The following is a 27,185-nucleotide window of genomic DNA, read 5'->3' on the forward strand; positions in this document are numbered from 1 at the left end:
GCTTTTAAAATAAAGTTTAAATTATTTAAATACTTAATAATATTATTTAAGCTTATTAATATATTAATAATATTTTAATAAATAATTAATAGTATATTATAAAAATATTTAAATAATTTTATAATAATATATCTAAATAATATATTAATCTTCTTAAAAACCTTAAAAAACTATAAAAAATATATATATAAGGTATTATAAATATTATAAAATATAAAATTATTAATAAAACTAGTAAAAAGTAAATTTTATACCTAAAAAGTAAACTTTTTAAGATATATAATATAATTAAATAAAATATAAATAAAAAAATCTAAAGTAAAAGTAATAAAAAACTAGTTAATATTAAAAAATATTAAGGATATATAAAGCTTTAAAGGCTTTATAAATTATTATAAAAAATTTATTAAAAGCTATAATAAAATTATAATATTTTTAAATAAACTTACTAAAAAAAATAAGTAATAAAATTAAAATAATAAAGTATAATATACCTTTAATAAAATTAAAAAACTTATTATATTTAAACTTATTTTAAGAACTTTTAATTTAAAAAAAAAAATAAAACTAAAAACTAATTTTTTAGATTTTACTTTAAAAATATAAGTTAAATAATAAAATAATAATAAAAAACTATACCTTATTATATTTTATTTAAAGAAATTTTATAAAGTAAAACTTAATTACTTTATTTATAATAAAAATTTTTTAATAATTATTAATACTTTTAAAAAATTTAAATATTATTTTATAAAAAATAAGTATAAAATTAAAATATATATTAATTATAAAAATATTTTTTATTTTATAATAATATAATAATTAAATAAATAATAAATTTAATAAGCTAAATATTTTTTAGAATTTAATTATAAAATTATTTATTAAAAAAAATCTAAAAATAAATAAGTAAATACTTTAAGTTAAAAAAGTAATTATAATATAAAAGTACTTATAATAATAAAATAACTCCTTAAGATTAATAAAAATAATAACTTTTAATAAAAATAACTAAATATTATATTAAAGGTATAAAATAAAAACCTAGTATATAAGAAAATTTAATAATAGGTAAAAAAGAAAGATAAGTTTATAAATATGCCAGAAGAATATTTTATAAAACCTAGAATTATTCTAAAGTACTATAAAAAAACCTAAATACCTTTAAAGTTATAAAAAGAATATATTAAAGAAATATATAAATATTTAGCTTATAAATACTAAGAAATCTATAAAATACTAGATAAAATATAATAATAATATGATTTTGTAACGGTGGCTTAGGTTCTAAGGCATAGTAGGTCTGTTTCTTAGGAAGTAAGTTAGGTTAAATACTACAGAGTAGCTTTTAAGTAGTATTATAATAAGGCTATTAAGAGTATAACTCTTAATAATAAAACTATTACTTAAATTAATTAATAAAGATCTAAACTATTAGATTATAGGAATACCTCCTTTTTAAGTACTTATTTATCTTTTTATTATAGTTTTAGATTATTTAAATTACTTAATAATCCTAATGATCTTATCTTATTAAATTATTTATATGATTTAATAAGCTATTATATGACCTAATATTCTTATTAGTTAGTAGTTATGCCTATCCTTACTAGTATAGCCTAGCTTCCTGTGTTTTATATAGTAATGTTTATAATATAATACCCCTCCTTTATTAGTCTTATCCTTAAGGCTATTAAAATAAGCCAGCTAAGGCTTAAGTAACTTTTTCCTCCTTTATCCTCCTTATATACTATTATATTAGCTAATTATATCTTAAGACCTTTTATCTAATCCTATAAACCTTCTTATAAAATAAATAAGTAAAATGCCCTCCTTAAGTTAATAATTAGAAATCTAGTTAATATACCTACTTATTCCTTTTATTAAGATTAAGGCCTTTAAAATTATAAGGCATTTAATATAAACTTGTCCTGTTATTATAAGTATATTTATTTAAATAGGTTTTACTATAATATAAATCCTCTTACCCCGTAGTAGTTATATTATATTAGTACCTAATACTAGAAAGCTAAGTCTAAGTTAGAAGCTACTAAGGAAGAACTTAAAAAGGTAAGCGCTAAAGTGTATTACTTATAAAAATAAAAGAAATTATAGCTTAAGAAAATAATATATATAGTTATATATAATATTAATAATATTAAAGAGTTAAAATATATAGAATATAAGGAAGTAAAATAGCTTTAAAAGGATATTAATATTCTTCTTACTCCTTTTAATAATTTAGATTTTATGTTGGTTTATTTCTTAGATACTAAATTTAATATTAAGTTTTTAAATAGTGCTTATAAAATTAATTAAGATATATTTCTTAGGAATAAAACTATTTAAGTAACGTTAAGTAGTTTATAAGGTTTTTAGCTGGTTCTTAGGTGTTTTTAAAGTTTAAATATCCCTTTTACTTAATAAGATAATAATAATTCTTTATATTTCCTTATACTTTAAGTATCTATTTAACTTTATATTTATTAGTATTTTTTATTATAATATTTATAATAATTATAGATTTATTTAATACTTTCTTTAATAATAATATATAAAATATAAGATGGATTCTTATTTTATTTAATAATAATAATTTATAATTAATATTTAAGATTTTTTATTTAATAAGAAATAATTTAATCTTTTTTTAATTAAGTTTATTATTAGGTTATTTTATTTTAATATTTTTATAAATAAGGTATACTTTATATCCCTCTTTTAGGATTAATATTAATAATCTCTTTTTATTTATATAATACTTTATTTAGTTTTATAAAAATATTTATTCTTATTATAAATGCTTTTATATTTTTATTATAATTACTATATATATTATAGCTACTAGCGCGTTTACTTTTTATGTTATATATATCTTAATAATAAGGTTAAACCTATAATTTACCCTAAATAATAATATCTTTATATTATTAATCTTAGAGCTATTATAAGCCTATTATGCTAGTAATAGCTATTCTATTTAATTATTCTATTAGTAATTAATATAGCTTTATAGATATTATTTAAGTATCTGGTTTAAGATTTTTATTTATTTATTTAATTATAAATAAAATACTATAAATAAGCTTTACTTAACTTTTATGGTTTTTATAAGGTATTTTTAAAAGTTTAATATAAATAATTTATTATAATTTAATATAAGCTTTATTAATAATCTATATTATATAATAATTATCTTAAAAAATATATATATTAAGTTCTTAGTATTACTTGATTTTATATAAGGAATATAATAGGTATATTTTATAAGTTTATTAATAATAACTAAGATATTATTATAAGTAACTCCTATTATTAGTTCCTTAGACTTTAATAGTTTAATAATAAAGTTTATAATAATAGTTTATTATACTCTCTTAGATAGTAATATTAGTTATAATTTATTATATAATATATATTATATTACCTTTACTTTATTATATATATTATATTTCTTAATAACTTCTTATATTATTTTCTTACTTTTTAAGAAGTTATATAATCTTCTTATTTTATTAATTATTTTCTTTATACCTTAATATTTATATAAGGGGTATTTATATATTTCTTTAATAAGCTACTCTTAAAGTATATTAAGAATATACTATTATTTATTATATAAGAAAGTCTTATTTTCCTTAAATAAATATATTTTTATTTCCTAATTATTTAAATAATTATTATTTTTAATATATAATATAATCTATTATATCTATATTTTATCTGGCTTAACCTACTAGGTTATATTAACTTCTTAGGTGCCTAATATAAGGTTCTTATTCTTAGTAATATATAATAAAGGTATATTATTTATTTATTTATTTAATTTTAAATCCTTTTTTTAGTTAAGTATATTTACTCTTTTATTTTTAGATCCTTTATAATATATAATCTTAAAATCATAATTTATAAGGGTTTTATACCATTTAATCTATTATTTATTTAGATCCTTTATAATTAAAAATAATATAAGATTTTTATAATTAATATAAACCTTAATTTAATACTTTACTCTTATAAAATAATATTTTTATTCTTTAAAGCACTTAATAATAGCTATAAGTTCTTTATTATAAATCCTATAATTAAGTTTAGGTTTATAAAGTTTTTTTAAAAAGAATATAATTAAGTATAATCTCCCTTAATTATCTTATTATCTAAGTTATTTACCTAGTATAAAATCTAAGGCATTTATTTTAAGCTTATAAGGTTTATCCTAATTAAGTACTTTTAATATAAGTTTTTTTATAACTAATTCTTTTATTTTTTAGAATACTATATCTTTAAGTTTAATTTATTTAAAGCTAATTTCTTTCTTTATTAAGTTAATAAAAAGTTATAAAATATCTTTATATTTACTTAAGAACTTCTAATAAAAGTTTATAAATATAATAAATTCTCTTACTTCTTTTAGGTTAATAAGTATTAACTATTCTTAAATAGTTTTAATCTTTTTTAAGCTTATTTATACTTTTTTATATATAAGTATATAGCCTAAAAAGTATATAATTTATTTATAAAACTAGTATTTAAAAGCCTTAACTAAGAGTTTATTATTTTATAAGGTTTATAATATCTTATAAATATATTATTTATATTCCTTAAGTATATTTAAATAAATAAGGATATTATTAAGATATATAACCATAAATATCCCTAATTATTTTTATATAATTATATTAATTATCTTTTAAAATATTACTAGTACGTTAATAAGTCTAAAAGGTATTATTAGGTACTTATAGTATTCTTTACTAGTTTAAAATACTATTATTTACTTATAGCTTTCTTTTATTTATATTAGATTATAAGCTCCTTTTAGGTTAAGTATAATAAATTATTTAGTTTTCTTAACTTTATCTTATATTTTAGTTATAAGTAATAATAAGTATTAATTCTTAATTATAATCTTATTTAAGTATTAATAATTAATATATAATTATAGTTTTTTATTTTTCTTTAATACCTATAAGATTAAGTATTTTATTAAGGACTTTAATAGTTATATATATCCCTTTTTTAGTATATCCTTTAAATACTTTTTAAGTGCTTTATTTTACTTAAGGTTTTAGGGATAAATCTTATTAAATATTAGTTTAATACTAGGCTAAAGTCTAATTTTATAATTCTAGTATAAATACTTTAGTAGTTTTATTTCTAGCTTTTTATTAAATAGCTTATTATACTTTAAGTATTTCTTAGGAATTTTTATTATCTTAGCTTTTAGCTTTTTAGTAATTATATATATTCTTAAAAGCCTATTATAATCTAAATAAGGTGCTTTTTATAGGCTACTCTTAGTATTATAATTATATCCTAGTAAATCCTATTAAAGTTAGTTAATTCTTTAATTAACTTATAGATTACTTACTTATAACCAGGGTATCCCTAATATAATATTATGTTTTAAGATTACTATAATATTTAATATAACCTAGTATTTTATACCTTATATATTAATAAGGAGATTTACGATTTTTATATTAATTACTTTATAGCTATACTTTATTATAATTCTTTTTATAGTTATAAGTTAATAAGGCTTATTTTTAGGTATCTAAGGTAATTATAATTTATTAATAAGATTTAATAAAATAAAATTTCCTTATACTTTATTATTAATTATTACTTAGATTTTTCTTCCTATTATAATTATATTAACTATAAGGTATATAGTATTATTAATATTTATAATATATAAAGACTTATTAGATCTTTATTAAGAAATTAATTTTAATTATAATAATAGTTATTATTTTTTAATTTATTATTCCTTTCCTCTTATTATTATTTAGCATATATCTTTAAGCGCTATTATTAGTAATTATTTTTTAGCGTTTTATTAAAGCTTCCTTAATAATTACTTAATTTATTATTTATATTAATTAAACTTAGACTAAGTAAGTTACTTATAATTATATAATTCCTTTTATTCTTATATTATAAGGCTATAATTTAAGTAGTATATATATTATTCTTAGTATAATATAACTTTTTATTTAATATTTTTAAATTAATTTATTATAATTTTAATTATATTATAAGGGTTATTCTTTTCCCCTTTTATTCTTATAAAAACTATTTATTACCTTACTTATTACTAAGGTATATATAATAATTATTATTATAATAAAAGGTCTAATTAAGGAGTTTATATTTAATTTTAAGTTTATTTTTCTTAATTAAATAATTTACTTCTTCTTAGATTAGTTCTAGTAAAGGTTTACTCTTTAATAATAGTATTTAATACTCTTAAAAGTTATTAGGTATTAGTTAAGTTTTAAATTCTTAATCTTTATTTAAATTAATATTATTTATTAATATATAATTTCTTTTATTATTTATTATACTAAGATTTTATATAAGTAATTCTTCTTAATTAATTATATAAAGTTTCTTACCTTTTATAATAAGCTTTTATTATTTCTTAGAGGCTTAGTACTTATTTATAAAGTATTTAATCTTATTATAATTATAATAAGTCTTCCCCTTTTTCTTATTTATAGCGTTAAGTTCTATAAGTCTAGCATAGTATTTATATATAGTAAAGGTTTATTATAGTTTATTATTATTAGGTTTATTAAACCTAATATAAAATTTAAACTTCTTATAACTTTTTTTATAATATTATTTATATAAATAATTATTTACTTTAATAACTATTTTAATAAAGTTATTAAATAACTCTAGATAATCTTCTTAGTAAATATTATCCTTTACTTTTTCTTTAAGTTCTTAATAAAAAACTTTTATTTTTAGTTTAATATTTTAATTAAGCTTTACTATAAGGCGTTTAAACTCCCTAGTATAATAAGCTATAGATCTAGTCTGCTTAAGTTAGGTAAGCTATTACGTAGCTTTCTTATACTTATTAGGGTTTTTAAATATAATAAATAGTTATTTTTTAAAGGTTTTATAATTAAAGAAAATATAAATAACTTTTACTTTAGCTTTAATATTATACTTAAAATATATATAAAGGGTTAGCTCTTATTATTTTATAGCTTTTTTAGTTAAAAGGTTATTAATATAAAGAATTTATAACTTAAGTATTATATAGATTTTCTTATTAACTTAAAGGTAAGCTTAGGCTTATATAAGAAAGTTTCTTATATTACTCTTATAACTATTATATAGTTTTAGCTTAAGGAATTTTAGTATATTATTAGTATTAATAAAGGATATAAATATAAAATTTTAAACTATTATAAGTTTCTTTTCTTATACCTTAAGTTTTTTATAAAGATTATTTTATTAATTAAGAAGCTATTAATTCTACTTCTTTAATTTAATAATCTTATTATAAAGGTACTTTATTATCTCCTTAAGGTTAATAATTTTTTTACTTAAAGTAAATATCTTAGAAATTATTATTACTTAAAGTTTTAAGGTAACTTATTAAATAAAATTAATTAAAATATAATAATAGCTTAGATTCTAAGGTATAATAAGTTTATTTCTTAGGAAGTAAGTTAGGTTAAATACTATAAAGTAGCTTTTAAGTAGTATTATAATAAGGCTATTAAGAGTATAACTCTTAATAATAAAACTATTACTTAGATTAATTAATAAAGATCTAGATTATTAGATTATAAGAATACCCTCTCCTTAAGTACTTATTTATCTCTTTATTATAATCCTAGATTATTTAGATTACTTAATAATCCTAATAATCCTATCTTATTAGATTATTTATATAATCTAATAAGCTATTATATGACCTGATATCCTTATTAGTTAGTAGCTATGCCTACCCTTGCCGGTGCGGCCTAGCTTCCCGCGTCTTGTGCAGTGACGTTCGTAATAGATTTCTTAGGAATTAAGAAGATAGTTAAAAAGGTTATTAATAAATATATATAATACAAGAAAAATAAGGCTTTATAATATAAGCTATATAAAGAATTATAATTATTATTAGTACTAATATAACTATAGGAATTAATAGCTTTTAATTATATTATAAAGCTATTAATATTAAAAGAACTAATAACTAATATAAAATATAATAGTATATTTATAGTTATAAATAGACTTATAAAGTATAAATACTTTTTATTATATAAAGAAGTAAATAATATAAAAAAACTTATATATATATTCTTATAAATAATAATAAGTAATTATAAATTATTAAAAGAAATTATATTAGATAAAAAAAGTATATTTACTTTTAAGTTTTAATAAGTATTTATAGTATAACTTAAAATAAATTATAAGTTAAGTATTATATATTATTTATAAATAAATAAATAAATAAAAAAATTAAATTAAACACTTAAATAGTATTTATAATACTATATTAATTATTAATAAAATAATTAGGTTAAATAGTTATTTATAATATAATTAGCTTATAATAGCTTAATATTAGAATTAATAAAGTAAATACTAGCTTATACTAATTATAAATTTAATTCTAAAGTATTTTAAATATAACATAAAAAATTATAAGTAAAATAAGTAATATTATAAGTAAATAAACTAAAAAAATTATATAAAAAAATATAATATAAATTAGAATTTATATAAAATAAAATAATATAATATTATAATTATAAAAAATTAAAAAAACTAATTTTTAAGAAAAGAAATATAATTTACTTATTCTAATAAAATATTAAAATAATATAACTAAGTAATAAACTAAACTATAAAAAATTAAAACTATTTATTATTAAAAAATAAATATTAATAAATAATTATAAATTATTATTATTAAAAACTATAAAAAATTATTTTATAATATATATTTTACTTCTTAAAAAGGTATTAAATAATATATTAATAAAAAAAAATATTAAAATTATAAATAAAATAAAATATAAAGTAAAATAAATTCTAGATATAAAAATAAGAAATAAAACATATTAATATTTTATTAAATAAAAAAGCTATAAAAATAAGAAAAATATATAAAAGCTTATAAAGTATCTAAAAAATTACTAGTACTTATTATAATAGTATTACTAGTAGTATTTAATAAGATATCCTTAAATATAATATTTTAATCTAATATATTAATAGCGCTTAAAAATTATATATTAATAATAGCCTTAGATTTATAATACTTTTTCTCTTTTAACTTATTTAGTAATTATAAACTTAAGTAAGTTATTTATTAACCCTTAATAACTAACTATTACTTTTAATAATATAATTATATTAAATAGGCCAGCGCTTTATTTAACTTAGCTTAAGCCTTAAGTATTTACTTTTTTACTCTTTTTTTCTCTTAATTTAAATATTTTAATTTAGAAATAATATAATTAATTATAAAAATACTTATTAATAAAAAATAATAATATATAAAAAAATACTTATATAAGCTAATTATAATACTAAAAGTATTATAAGAATACCCTTACTATATATATTCCTTATACTTAAAGGAACACTTAATTATTTTATAATAAAAACTATAAGTAAAATAAAAGGAATATAATATAATATTATAACTAAATAATTTAATAAAATTAGTTAAATAATTATTTTATAAAGTAAAAAAAACCTTTAATAAGGGATTTTTTTACTTTTAGGTATAAGAAATAATAATATAACTAGATATAATATTAAAAGGATATTATAAAAAATAAAAAAAAAGAGAAACTTATTAATAAAAGAAAAAGATAAAGGAACTACTTATAAAATAAAGCCTAGGTCTTAAGAATAAAACTATAGGAAAGAGGATATTATATTATAACCTAGTATATAAGCTATAAGTTAGGCCGGCTATATAAAGCTATTAGGTAGTATAAGTATAATAAGCTATAAAATATTAGTTAGTATAATAAAACTAATAAAAAAAATACTTAGTTATTATAAGTAAATATATATAATACTTACTAGTATTTAAAAGTAAATATTAAGAATACTTACCTTTATAATAATTAATAATTATAATATATAAGAACCCCTAAATTCACTTTATAAATAGCTTTTAGCTTTTTAGCTTTTAATATAAATTATTATATTAAATAAGCTTTACTTATAACTTTTTAACTCTAATTATTTAGTTATAATTTATAACTTATTATTAATATAATACCTAACTACTTAGATTAACTACTCTAGTAGCTTTACTAATATAAACTATAACTAGTTTATCCCTTAGGAACCTTAGCTGTTATAATAATAAAAAAAATAATTTTTTATAATATATAAAAAATTTTAAATTTATTTTATAAATAAATTTTAATTTCTTAGCTTTTAATATAAATTATTATATTAAATAAGCTTTACTTATAATTTTTTAATTTTAATTATTTAATTATAATTTATAATTTATTATTAATATAATACTTAATTACTTAAATTAATTATTTTAATTATTTTATTAATATAAATTATAATTAGTTTATTTTTTAAGAATTTTAATTATTATATATTAAAAGCTTTTATTTAAATTATTATTATATTACTTTAAATAATATTTAATAATTATTAAAATAATACTTATAATATTTATTTTATTTAAAATAATTATATTATTAATACTTTAAAAATCTTAAAATTTTAAACTTTAAAATTTTTTAAATATACTTATATAATTATATTAATAAGTTAAATAATTTAGCTTTAAATATTAAATACTTATATTAAAATAAAAAAACTTAAAAAAAATTATTAAGCTTAAAATATTAAAATTTTATAATAATAACTTAAAAATACTTTAAAAATTCTTAATTTAACTTAAAATATATTATTAATTTTACTTAAATAAATTAATTAATATATAAATAAAAATATTATATATTAAAAAATATATAATAAGTATTATATTTATATAATTTAAATTAATTATATAAAATTATTTTATTAATATAAAAAATAATTAAAAAAATAAAATAAAAAAAATATTTATTAATTATAAAAAATTTAAAAAAATAATTAAAAAAATATTTAAATTAATTAATAAAATAAAAATTATAATTATTTATATAAATTAACTTAAATAAAAAAATTTATATTAAATTATATAATATATTTTAAATAAGTTATTTTAATATTAAATTAAAAAAATAAGTTATTTATATTAGCTTTTTTTAAAAAATTAAAAAAAAAAATTAAAAATAAATTATATTAAATTATATTAAATTATAATAAAAAAAATAAAAAAAAGGCTAGTTAATTACCAGGACCTACTAATAATATAATTAATAGCTATACCTAGCTAATTTAATAGTAATATATAATTTAAAAAACAGTATATATATTATAATATATTAAATTTACTAGCTTAAAAGGTGATTTATAACTTTATATGCTAGTAAAAGCCTATAACTCTACGCGTTAAAAATATATATAATAATAATAATAACTTATAATTATATAAGTTATACTCTAAAAAACTTAAAGTAATCTAATATAATATAAATTAATAAAGTTTATACCTAACTTTTATAAAGCCTATTATTTTCCTTATAATTACCCTATTTTACCTTTATATACCTAATTTAAATAAATTACTTTATAAAGTAATTACTTATAAGTCTCTGGCTTTATATTACTTCTTAAAGTATTATAGCTTCTTACTTACTAATATTAGACTTAATTAGTAATTAATAACCTTATTATAATTATAATTAATACTAAAAAAAGTAATAAGCCTAATATAAGTAAGTTACTTATTATAACTTTAAGAATTAAAGCTAATAAGCTTAAAAGGGTAATAAAAAAACTATTATTATAAAAAATATTAATAAGAAAAGAAATATATTATTAAAAACTAAAAATACTAAAAAAATTAAAAAACTTAATAAAATAGCTAAAAAAGTAAAAAAAAAAAAAGAAATAAAAGGGAAAATTAAGAAAAATATTATAAAGCTAGTTAATAAAAAGTAGCTTTATATTATAGTTTTCCCTCTTATTATAAAGGAAAATAAATTATATAAAAAAATATATTAAATAATTTTTTAAATTATATAATAATAATAATTTAAATTAATAATAAATAATATTAATAATATATATAAAAATAATAAAAAAAAAACTTAAAATTTTATAAAAAAAAATAATAAGTAAATTAAAAAATAAAATAAAAAAAACTTATTATTTATAATTATACTTTTAATTTTAAATAAATAAAGCTTAATATTATTAAAAAAAATAATAAAAGAAAAATAATATAATTATAAAAAATTAAAATATTTTATTAATAAATATAAAAAACCTAAAAAAAAATAAAAATTAATATTAAAAAAAAATAAAAAATAACTTAATTTTATTAATTAATAAAAAATTAAAATTATTAAATTAAAAGTAAAATATAAAAATCTTAATTAAATTTTTTATTATAATAATAATTATTATATTTATATAAATAATAAATAAAAAAAAAATAATTTTTAAAAAAATTAAAAAAATTAAAAAAAAAATTATAAATTTTATAAAAAATAAATTATAAATAATTAAATAATTAATATAAAAAAACCTAAATAAATAATTAATAAAAAAAATATATTTATAATAATAAAATAAAAAAAACTTTATAAATTAAAATTATTAAAATATTTAAATAAAAATTTATATTAAAAAATTTTTAATTAAATATAATAATAAATAAAAATAAAAGAAATTTAAAAAAAATAATAATATAAAAAAAAATAAAATATATAAATTTTTATTATTTTTAATAAATTAAAAAATAAAATAAAAAAAATAAATATTAATAATAATAATATAATTTTAAATATTTTAAAAGTATTTAAAAATAAATAAAATAAAAAAAATACTTATAAAATTAATAATTATATAAAAATAAATTATATAATAATATTTTTTTATATTAATAAAAAATATTTTATAATTTTTATTTTAATAATAAATATTATTATAATAATAAAAAACTAAATATTATAATTTTTAAAAAAAAAAAAATAATTTTAAATTTTTATTAAAATATATAAAATATATATATTTAATATAAATATTATATATATTTAATATAAATATTATATATATTTATAATATATTAAATATATTTTTAAATTAAAATATAATTAAATATATTTTTAATTAAAATAAAAAAATATTTAATTAAAATATTATATTTTAAATAAAAACTTTTAAAATAAAAAATAAAAATAATTAATAATAATTAAATAATAATTTTAAAACTTAATTTAAATATATTTATTAAATATTAAGCTTATATAAATTTTATAAATATATATAAATTAAATATATATTAATTATATATATATATAAAAAATAAATAATAATATTAATATATATATAAAAAAAAATTCTAATATATAAAAAGAAATTATTATTTAAAATATTTTAATATATTAAATTATAATAAAAAAATAAAAAAAGGCTAGTTAATCACCAGGACCTACTAGTAATATAATTAATAGCCGTACCTAGCTAATTAAATAATAATACACAATTAAAAAAACAGTACACGCATTGTAATACGTCAAATCTACTAGCTTAAAAGGTGATTTATAACCTTACACGCCAGCAAAAGTATACACATAATAATAATAGCAACTTATAATCACGTGAGTTATACCCCAAAAAACTTAGAGTAATCTAATATAATATAAATTAATAAAGTCCTGACTTTTATAAAGCCTATTATCTTCTCTATAATTATCTTATTTTACCTTTATATACCTAATTTAAATAAATTACTTTATAAAGTAATTACTTATAAGTCTCTAGCTTTATATTACTCCTTAAAGTATTATAGCTTTTTACTTGCTAATATTAAACTTAGTTAGTAATTAATAACTATAATTATAACTAGTACTAAAAAAGGTAATAAGCCTAATATAAGTAAATTACCTATTATAACTTTAAAAATTAAAGCTAATAAGCCTAAAAAAGTAATAAAAAGGCTATTATTATAAAAAATATTAATAAGAAAAGGGATATATTATTAAAAGCTAAAAATATTAAAAAAGTTAATAAACTTAATAAAATAGTTAAAAAAGTAAGAAAAAAAAAAGAAATAAGGGGGAAAATTAAAAAGAATACTATAAAGCTAGTTAATAAAAAGTAGCTTTATATTATAGTTTTCCCTTTTATTATAAAGAGTATATTTTAATATATAATAAAAAATTATATAATATATTTATTATTAAATTACTTAAAATATATAATAAATAAAATTAAAAAATAATATAAATAATAATATAAAATATTAATAATATATAAATAAATATAATAAATATTAAATATATTTAAATAAAAAAATTTTAAAAAAATTATAAAATTAATATATTATAATAAATAAAAGCTAAATAAATAATATTATAAATAAAAATTTAATTTTAAATATAATAAAAAATATATAATAAATTATAATAATTAAAAATATAAAAAATATAAAAAATATAAAAAATTAAATTTATAATTATTTATATTAAATATTTAATAATAAATTTTATTTTAAGTATTTATAAAATAAAATTAAATTTATAAAATAATATTAAAAATTAAAATAATAAATTATAAAAAAATTTATTTTAAAAAACTTAAAAAATAAAATATATTATTTATAAAAAAATTATAAGCTAATATAAAAAAAAATATTAATAATTTTTAATATAATTTAAAATAAATAAAATAATAAAATAATATTAAATATTAAAATTATAAAATATTATATTTATATATTTATAAATAATAATATAATAAATAATTATATTTTACTTAAAATTATTAATTATTATTAATTATTATAAAAATATAAAAAAATATTATATAAATTAATTAATATTAAAAAAAAACTTTTTATTTATAATAATAAAATTATTAATTAAAAAATTAATTATTTTAAAATATAAATTTAAAATTATTTAAAAGTAATTTAATTTAATATTATAAATATATTAAAATATAATTTAATATTAAAATACTTATAATTATAAAAAAATAACTTATTAATTAATTAAAAAATAAGCTAATTAAAATAAAATAAAATTTTAAATTAATAAAATTAATAAAATTTAAAAAAAAAATTTTTATTATAATTTAATTTATAAATAAAATTTTTAAAAAAAAAACTTTTAAATAAATTATTTAAAAATTAATAATAATAAATAAATAATATAAAAATAATAAATATAAAAATAAATAATTAAATTTATTATAATAATTTTAATAATATTATAAATTAAAATATAAATAATAATAAATAATAAAAAAATTAAAATTAAAATCTAAAAAATTATTATTATTTTAAAAAGAAATTTTATAAATATAAATAAAAAACTTAAAAAACTTAAAAAAATAAAAATAATAAAAATAATAAAAACTTAATAATAAAAAAAAAAACTTAAAAATATTTTTAAAAAATATTAAAAATATAAAAACTTATTTATAAAAAAATTAAAAATTAAATTATTTAAATATAATTAATAAAATTATAAAATTAAATTAATAAATAAAAAATTAATAATATTTTATAAAATTTATAATTTAAATATAAAAAAACTTAAAATATTATAAAAATATATTAATAAAATATTAATAAAAAATTATATTAAAATATTTATATTAAAAGTTAAATATTTAATTATATTTATTTTAAAAAAAAATAAAAAATTATAATTAATAATAAATTATTAATAATTAAATATAATTATTATAAAAAATTAAATATTATTATTACTTATTTTTAAATTATAAAATTAATTATATAATATAAATTAATTTATTATAATAAACCTAAAAAAAATATATATAATTTAATTTAAATAAAAAAAAATTATAAATAAATAATAATTTTTAAAATAAAATTTAAATTATTTAAATATTTAATAATATTAATAAAACTTATTAATATATTAATAATATTTTAATAAATAATTAATAATATATTATAAAAATATTTAAATAATTTTATAATAATATATTTTAATAATATATTAATTTTCTTAAAAATCTTAAAAAATTATAAAAAATATATATATATAATATTAAAAATATTATAAAATATTAAATTATTATTTAAATTAATAAAATATAAATTTTATATATAAAAAATAAACTTTTTAAAATATATAATATAATTAAATAAAATATAAATAAATAAAATAAAAATTAAAATAATAAAAAATTAATTAATATTAAAAAATATTAAAAATATATAAAACTTTAAAAATTTTATAAATTATTATAAAAAATTTATTAAAAGTTATAATAAAATTATAATATTTTTAAATAAATTTATTAAAAAAAATAAATAATAAAATTAAAATAATAAAATATAATATATTTTTAATAAAATTAAAAAACTTATTATATTTAAATTTATTTTAAAAATTTTTAATTTAAAAAAAAAATAAAATTAAAAATTAATTTATTAGATTTTATTTTAAAAATATAAGTAAAATAATAAAATAATAATAAAAAATTATATTTTATTATATTTTACTTAAAAAAACTTTATAAAATAAAATTTAATTATTTTATTTATAATAAAAATTTTTTAATAATTATTAATATTTTTAAAAAATTTAAATATTATTTTATAAAAAATAAATATAAAATTAAAATATATATTAATTATAAAAATATTTTTTATTTTATAATAATATAATAATTAAATAAATAATAAATTTAATAAATTAAATATTTTTTAAAATTTAATTATAAAATTATTTATTAAAAAAAATCTAAAAATAAATAAATAAATACTTTAAATTAAAAAAATAATTATAATATAAAAATATTTATAATAATAAAATAACTTTTTAAAATTAATAAAAATAATAATTTTTAATAAAAATAATTAAATATTATATTAAAAGTATAAAAAAAAAACCTAATATATAATAAAATATATTAATAAATAATAAATAATATATCCCCTTTAAAAAAAGTAAAATTACTAATATAAATTTATTAGGTAGCTTTACTCTTAATATTATTAGTCTTATTAGGCTTTTTTAGAGCTATATTTTAGCTTTATATTTTTAAAAGCCTTTTTTTTTATATTTTTAATAGCTTTATTATTTTTTTTAATTTTTATTAAATTAAAATTTTTAGCTTTATAATAATTATTTTTTTTATTATAAAAAGCTTTTAATTTAGTATTAATTATATTATTTTTTAAGCTTTATTAGCTTTTAACCCTTAAAAGTTATAATAAATAACTTATTTATATTAGGCTTTATATTAGGTAGCTTAGTACTTTTAGAGCTTATATTATTATTATTTATAAATAGCTATAATAGATATTAGTAAGTACTTATAGAAGATATATATATATAGGGGTAATAACTTATAATTATTATAGCAAGGTTTTAATAATAAAAGAATAACTTAAATAAAAAAAAATAAGACTAACTTAAAATATAAGCAAGACTATATAAATATACTATATATATAGGTATTTTAGGTTTTTAATATAACTTAATATAAATTATAAGTATAAAATTATTATAATATATAAGGTTTACCTTTATAATAATAATAGCTAAGGCTATTATAAAATAGCCTTAGCTAGTAATTATAATATAATACTAATTATACTAGTATATCTAATATATTATAATATATATATAAATAATTTACTTTTTTAGTTTTTTATTATTCTTAGCCTAATATAACCTAATATTATTTTAGATTTTACGCTTATATAATACTTATATTATATATATAATTGTTACGACCTAGTTGTATACAGGAAGCAGGCTGCAGGTTAGGCCGGCTATATAAGCCACAGGACAGCACAGGCAGGGCGGATAATAGATTAATAGTTAGAGTAATTATTATATTTAGATTATAAGAGGGACTATAATTTATATAAGTAGAATTATAGCTATAATAGTAATCTAAAGGAAAATATTATAATAAGAGAAGTAATTTATTATAATATATAAAAACCCTTAATTTTACTTTATAAATAAACTTTAATTTCTTAGCTTTTAATATAAATTATTATATTAAATAAGCTTTACTTATAACTCTTTAACTTTAATTACTTAGTTATAGTTTATAACCTATTATTAATATAATACCTAATTACTTAGATTAACTACCTTAATAGCTTTACTAATATAAACTATAACTAGTTTATCTTTTAAGAACCTTAGTTATTATATATTAAAAGCTCTTATTTAGATTATTATTATATTACTTTAAGTAATATCTAATAATTATTAATATAGTATTATATAAAATTATTATTATATTTAAATTAAATAAAACCTAAGAAAAATTAATAATTATTTTTACTTATAAGATACTTATTAAGATTATATGCCTTTAAAAATAAGTCTAATAAATAAAAGAAAAATAATAAAAATAAGCTATAAATATTATTATAATTAAAAAGAACTTAAGAGAAATTCTTAAACCTAAAATACTAAGATTATATAATAGATTCTTAGGTATATTTTAAGAATTTCTTACTTAACTTAAAGCTTATTATTAATAATTTTTAAATAAAATAAAAGAATCTTTTATTAAGGTACTTTATATAAAAGGATATATAATAAGAGTAATACTTATATAGTTTAAACTTATTATAAAAAATTACCTTAATAAAGAAAAAAATAATTATAAAGAAGAAACTAATATTATTTTTAAAAGTTATAATAAATTTAAAAAAGCTATTAAAAAGGCCTTTAAAATAATTAATAAAACTAAAGCTATTAAGTATTATATTAATAAGCTTAAGTAAAAGGGATTAGTATTTAATTATATTATTTACTTTAAATAACTTATATCTTAGCTTAATTAAGAGGATAAACCTTTTATATTAGCTTTTTATAAAGGATTTAAAAAAGAAGTTAAAAATAAATTTTATAAAACAAATAAACTAAATAACTTATTAGATTATATTATTATAATAATATAAATTAATAATAAATAATATTAATAATATATATAAAAAAAATAAGGTAAAAGAATCTAAAGCCTTATTAAAGGAAAAAGTTATTAAGCTAATTAATATAAAAAGTATAATAAACTTATTACTTATAGTTATATTTTTAACCTTAAATAAATAAAGCTTAATATTACTAAGAAAAATAATAAAAAGGAAAAAAAATACTATAATTATAAAAAACTAAGATATTTTATTAATAAATATAAGAAACCTAAGAAAAAATAAAAGCTAATATTAAAAGAAAATAAAAAATAACTTAATTTTATTAATTAATAAAAAATTAAAGTTATTAGATTAAAAAAGAAATATAAGAACCTTAATTAAACCTTTTATTATAATAATAACTATTATATTTATATAAGTAATAAATAAAAAAAAGAATAGTTTTTAAAAAAACTAAGAAAATTAAAAAAGAAAATTATAAACTTTATAAGAAATAAGCTATAAGTAGCTAAATAACTAATATAAAAAGACCTAAATAAATAATTACTAGAGAAAAAAACTCTTATAATAATAAGATAAAAAGAACTTTATAAACTAAAATTACTAAAATATTTAAATAAAAACTTATATTAAGAAATTCTTAATTAAGTATAATAATAAGTAAAAGTAAGGAAGATTTAAAGGAAATAATAATATAAAAAAAAGTAAAATATATAAATTCTTATTACTTTTAATAAATTAAAAAATAAAGTAAGGAAAATAAGTATTAATAATAATAATATAATCTTAGATATTTTAAAAGTATTTAAAGATAAATAAAGTAAAGAAAAAATACTTATAAAGCTAATAATTATATAAGAATAAGCTATATAATAATATTTCCTTATATTAATAAGAAAATATTTTATAATTCTTATTTTAATAATAAATACTATTATAATAATAAAAAATTAAATATTATAGTTTTTAAAAGGAAAAAAGGAAAATAATCTTAGACTCTTACTAAGATATATAAAGTATATATATTTAATATAGGTATTATATATGTTTATAATATATTAAGTATACTTTTAAACTAAGATATAACTAGATATATTCTTAATTAAAATAAAAGAATATTTAATTAAGGTATTATACTTTAAATAAGAACTTTTAAAATAAAAAATAAAAATAATTAATAATAATTAAATAATAATCTTAGAACTTAATTTAAATATACTTATTAAATACTAAGCTTATATAAATTTTATAAATATATATAAATTAAATATATATTAATTATATATATATATAAAAAATAGGCAGTAATATTAATATATATATAAGGGAAAAATCCTAATATATAAAAGAGAGTTATTATTTAAGTTACCTTAATATAAAATAAAAGACTATATAATATACCTATTATTAAATTATTTAAAATATATAATAGATAAGGCTAGGAAATAATATAAGTAATAATATAAAATACTAATAATATATAAATAAATATAATAAGTATTAGATATACTTAAATAAAAAGATCTTAAAGGAATTATAAAATTAATATATTATAATAAATAATAATTAAATAAGTAATATAATAAATAAAAGTTTAATCTTAGATATAATAAGAAATATATAATAAATTATAATAACTTAAAATATAAAAAGTATAAAAAAATAAAAGATTAAATTTATAACTACTTATATTAAATATTTAATAATAGGTTTTATTTTAAGTACTTATAAAATAAAACTAAACTTATAAAATAATACTAGGAAATAAAATAATAAATTATAAAAAAATCTATTTTAAAAAACTTAAAAAATAAGGTATATTATTTATAAAAGGGCTATAAGCTAATATAAAGAGAAAAATACTAATAACCCTTAATATAACTAAAAGTAAATAAAGTAATAAAATAATATTAGATATTAAAGTTATAAAATATTATGTTTATATACTTATAAATAATAATATAATAGGTAATTATATTTTACCTAGAGTTATTAATTATTATTAATTATTATAAAAATATAAAAAGGTATTATATAAGTTAATTAATATTAAAGGAAAACTTTTTACTTATAATAATAGAATTATTAACTAAGAAACTAATTATTTTAAAGTATAAATTTAAGGTTATTTAAAAGTAATTTAACTTAATATTATAAATATATTAAAGTATAACTTAGTATTAAAGTACTTATAATTATAAAAGAGTAACCTATTAATTAACTAAAGAATAAGCTAATTAAAGTAAAATAAAACTTTAAGCTAATAAAATTAATAAAATTTAAAAGAAAAAATAAAATTTTATTATAACTTAGCTTATAAATAAAGTTCTAAAGAAAAGGAACCTTTAAGTAAGTTATTTAAGAACTAATAATAATAAATAAATAATATAAAGATAATATGTATAAAAAAAATAATAATTAAATCTATTATAATAACCTTAATAGCGCTATAAACCAGGATATAAATAATAATAAGTAATAAGAAAATAAAAGCTAAGATTTAAAAGGTTATTATTACCTTAAGGAAAAACCTTATAAATATAAATAAGAAACTTAAAGAAAAAAAGAAAAATAAGAATAATAAAAATAATAAAAGCCTAATAATAAAAGAAGAAAAACTTAAAAATATCCCTAAGAAATATTAAAAATATAAAAAATTATTTATAAAAGAATTAAAAATTAAATTATTTAAATATAATTAATAGGATTATAAAATTAAATTAATAAATAAAAAGTTAATAATATTTTATAAAATCTATAACTTAAATATAAAAAAACTTAAGATACTATAAAAGTATATTAATAAAATATTAATAAAAGGCTATATTAAAGTATTTATATTAAAAGCTAAATACTTAGTTATATTTATTCCTAAGAAAAATAAGAAACTATAATTAGTAATAAATTATTAGTAATTAAACGTGATTATTATAAAAGATTAAATACTATTATTATTTATCTCTAAATTATAAAACTAATTATATAATATGAATTAGTTTACTACTTTAAACCTAAAGGGAGTATATAATTTAATTTAAATAAAAAAAGGCTATAAATAAAAAATAGCCTTTAAAATAAAATTTAAATTATTTAAATACTTAGTAATATTATTTAGGCTTATTAATATACTAATAATATTTTAATAAATAATTAATAATATATTATAAAAATATTTAAATAATTTTATAATAATATATTTAAATAATATATTAATTTTCTTAAAAACCCTAAAAAACTATAAAAAATATATATATAAGGTATTATAAGTGCTATAAAATATAAAGTTATTAATAAAACTAATAAAAAGTAAATTTTATACCTAAGAAATAGACTTTTTAGGATATATAATATAATTAAATAAGATATAAATAAAAAAGATAAAGATTAAGGTAATAAGGAATTAATTAATATTAAAAAATATTAAGAATATATAAAGTTTTAAAGGCTTTATAAACTATTATAAGAAATTTATTAAAAGTTATAATAAAATTATAATACTCTTAAATAAACTTACTAAGAAAAATAAGTAATAAAACTAAAATAATAAGGTATAATATACTTTTAATAAGATTAAAAAACTTATTATATTTAAACTTATTTTAAGAATTTTTAACTTAAAAAAAAATAAAATTAAAAACTAATTTATTAGATTTTATTTTAAGAGTATAAGTTAAATAATAAGATAATAATAAAAAATTATATCTTATTATATTTTACTTAAAAAAATTTTATAAAATAAAACTTAATTATCTTATTTATAATAAAAAATTCTTAATAATTATTAATACTTTTAAGAAATTTAAATATTATTTTATAAGAAGTAAATATAAAATTAAAGTATATATTAATTATAAGAATATCTTTTATTTTATAATAATATAATAATTAAATAAATAATAAATTTAATAAGCTAAATATTTTTTAGAATTTAATTATAAAATTATTTATTAAAAAGGATCTAAAAATAAATAAGTAAATACTTTAAGTTAAAAAAGTAATTATAATATAAAAGTACTTATAATAATAAGATAACTCCTTAAGATTAATAAAAATAATAATTTTTAATAAAAATAATTAAATATTATATTAAAAGTATAAAAAGAAAACCTAGTATATAATAAAATAGATTAATAAGTAATAAATAATATTTAATATATTAAAGATATATTAATAAAATATATATATTACCTAGAAGAAGTACTAATATATAAAAAAAAAATCTAGATATTATTAGACTTATAAGAAGAATATATTAAAGAAATATATAAATACTTAGTTTATAAATATTAAGGAATCCATAAAATATTAAATAAAATATAATAATAATATGATTTCTTAGGAATTAAGAAAGTAATTAAAAAAGTTATTAATAAATATATATAATATAAAAAAAGTAAGGCTTTATAATATAAGCTATATAAAGAAGTATAATTATTATTAGTATTAATATAACTATAAGAATTAATAGCTTTTAATTATATTATAAAGCTATTAATATTAAAAGAACTAATAACTAATATAAAATATAATAATATATTTATAGTTATAAATAGACTTATAAAGTATAAATACTTTTTATTATATAAAGAAGTAAATAATATAAAAGAACTTATATATATATTTTTATAAATAATAATAAGTAATTATAAATTACTAAAAGAAATTATATTAAATAAAGAAAGTATATTTACCTTTAAGTTTTAATAAGTACTTATAGTATAACTTAAAATAAATTATAAGTTAAGTATTATATATTATTTATAAATAAATAAATAAATAAAAAAATTAAATTAAATACTTAAATAATACTTATAATATTATATTAATTATTAATAGGATAATTAGGTAAAATAATTACTTATAATATAATTAGCTTATAATAGCTTAATATTAGAATTAATAAAGTAAATATTAGCTTATATTAATTATAGATTTAATCTTAAAATATTCTAAATATAATATAAAGGATTATAAGTAAAATAAGTAATATTATAAGTAAATAAACTAAAGAAATTATATAAAGAAATATAATATAAATTAGAATTTATATAAAAGAAAATAATATAATATTATAATTAAAAAAAATTAAAAGGATTAATTTTTAAGGAGAAAAATATAATTTATTTACTTTAATAAAATATTAAAATAATATAATTAAGTAATAAATTAAACTATAAAAAATTAGGATTATTTATTATTAAGAAATAAATATTAATAAATAACTATAAACTTTTATTATTAAAAACTATAAGAAATTATTTTATAATATATATTTTACTTCTTAAAAAAGTATTAAATAATATATTAATAAAAGAGGATATTAAAGTTATAAATAAAATAAAATATAAAGTTAAATAAATCTTAAATATAAGGATAAGAAATAAAATATATTAATATCTTATTAAATAAAAGAATTATAAAGATAAGAAAAATATATAAAAACTTATAAAATATTTAAAGAATTACTAGTACTTATTAAGATAATTTTATTAAAAAGCATAAAAGGTATAAAAGGACCTAGATCTAAGAACTTCTTACTTAACTTAAAAGTAAACTAATTACTCTTTTTAAGAATACTTATTATACCTAAATTATTTATTACTTAATACTTATAAGTATTTAAAGTAAATAAAATCTTATTTTTAGTATTTAATTTTATTATATTATAATAAAATAATTTTAAACTCTTATTTTTAATATAATTTTAGATTTTTTATATTTAAGCTAATTAATTTATAGCTATAAAAAGCTAAGATTAAAAGTTAACTAGCTATATATAAAGCTTTAATAGCTTATTACCTGCTTTCTTTTTTTTTAACTTTAGTTTTTTTTATTACTTTAATAAGTATATTATTAAGAAATATTATTAATAAAAGGATATAAATAAAATAAAGGCTATAATAATACCTATAAGAAGAAGTTATTAAAACACTATTATATAAGTAATTATATTATATATACTTATTATATTATAATTTCTTATTTATTATATAATAGGATTTATTATTTTTAAAATAATAAGTATAAGGTATATTTATAAGATAATTAAATAAATTTATAATATTAATAAGATTAGTATATTTATGACTATTATTTTTCTTTATATTTAATTTTAGCTTAAAAATATAATTAAATATAATATTAATAAAATATCCTAAAAAATAAAAGAAGAAGGGAACTTATTAATAAAAAAAAGGGCTATAAAGCTATTTATAAAATAAAACTTAGGTTTTAAGAATAAGATTATAAGAGAGGGGATATTATATTATAACCTAGTTATATATAAGAAGTAAGCTATAAGTTAAGCCGGCTATATAAGCTATAAGATAATATAAGTAAGGTAAATAATAGATTAATAGTTAGAGTAACTATTATATTTAAATTATAAGAGGGATTATAATCTATATAAGTAGGATTATAGCTATAATAATAATCTAAAAGAAAATATTATAATAAGAGAAGTAATTTATTATAATATATAAAAACCCTTAATTTTACTTTATAAATAAACTTTAACTTCTTAGCTTTTAATATAAATTATTATATTAAATAAGCTTTACTTATAACTTTTTAACTCTGATTACTTAGTTATAGTCTATAACCTATTACTAATATAATACCTAACTGCTTAGATTAATTGCCCTAGTAGCTCTGCTAATATAAACTATAACTAGTTTATCCCTTAGGAACCTTAGCCGTTATAATAATTTTATTTAATTATAAAGTAAATTAATTATAAATTAATTAATAAATAATATATAATATATTAAAAATATATTAATAAAATATATATATTACTTAAAAAAAATATTAATATATAAAAAAAAAATCTAAATATTATTAAAATTATAAAAAAAATATATTAAAAAAATATATAAATATTTAATTTATAAATATTAAAAAATTTATAAAATATTAAATAAAATATAATAATAATATAATTTTTTAAGAATTAAAAAAATAATTAAAAAAGTTATTAATAAATATATATAATATAAAAAAAGTAAAACTTTATAATATAAATTATATAAAAAATTATAATTATTATTAATATTAATATAATTATAAAAATTAATAGCTTTTAATTATATTATAAAATTATTAATATTAAAAAAACTAATAATTAATATAAAATATAATAATATATTTATAATTATAAATAAACTTATAAAATATAAATATTTTTTATTATATAAAAAAATAAATAATATAAAAAAATTTATATATATATTTTTATAAATAATAATAAATAATTATAAATTATTAAAAAAAATTATATTAAATAAAAAAAATATATTTATTTTTAAGTTTTAATAAGTATTTATAATATAATTTAAAATAAATTATAAATTAAATATTATATATTATTTATAAATAAATAAATAAATAAAAAAATTAAATTAAATACTTAAATAATATTTATAATATTATATTAATTATTAATAAAATAATTAAATTAAATAATTATTTATAATATAATTAATTTATAATAACTTAATATTAAAATTAATAAAATAAATATTAGCTTATATTAATTATAAATTTAATTTTAAAATATTTTAAATATAATATAAAAAATTATAAATAAAATAAGTAATATTATAAATAAATAAACTCAAAAAATTATATAAAAAAATATAATATAAATTAAATTTATATAAAAAAAATAATATAATATTATAATTAAAAAAAATTAAAAAAACTAATTTTTAAGAAAAAAAATATAATTTATTTACTTTAATAAAATATTAAAATAATATAATTAAATAATAAATTAAATTATAAAAAATTAAAATTATTTATTATTAAAAAATAAATATTAAAAAATAATTATAAACTTTTATTATTAAAAATTATAAAAAATTATTTTATAATATATATTTTATTTTTTAAGAAAATATTAAATAATATATTAATAAAAAAAAATATTAAAGTTTTAAATAATAAAAAATATAAAATAAAATAAATTTTAAATATAAAAATAAAAAATAAAATATATTAATATTTTATTAAATAAAAAAGCTATAAATATAAAAAAAATATTAATATTTATTAAAATAATTTTATTAAAAATATAAAAAATATAAAAAAACTTAAATTTAAGAATTTCTTATTTAAATTAAAAGTAAATTAATTATTTTTTTTAAAAATACTTATAATATTTAAATTATTTATTATTTAATATTTATAAGTATTTAATATAAATAAAATTTTATTTTTAATATTTAATTTTATTATATTATAATAAAATAATTCTAAACTTTTATTTTTAATATAATTTTAGATTTTTTATATTTAAGTTAATTAATTTATAATTATAAAAAATTAAAATTAAAAATTAATTAATTATATATATAGCTTTAATAGTTTATTATTTACTTTTTTTTTTTTAATT

Source organism: Metarhizium brunneum, chromosome 3 (genome assembly GCF_013426205.1).
Source record: "Metarhizium brunneum chromosome 3, complete sequence".
Taxonomy (NCBI): Eukaryota; Fungi; Ascomycota; class Sordariomycetes; order Hypocreales; family Clavicipitaceae; genus Metarhizium; species Metarhizium brunneum.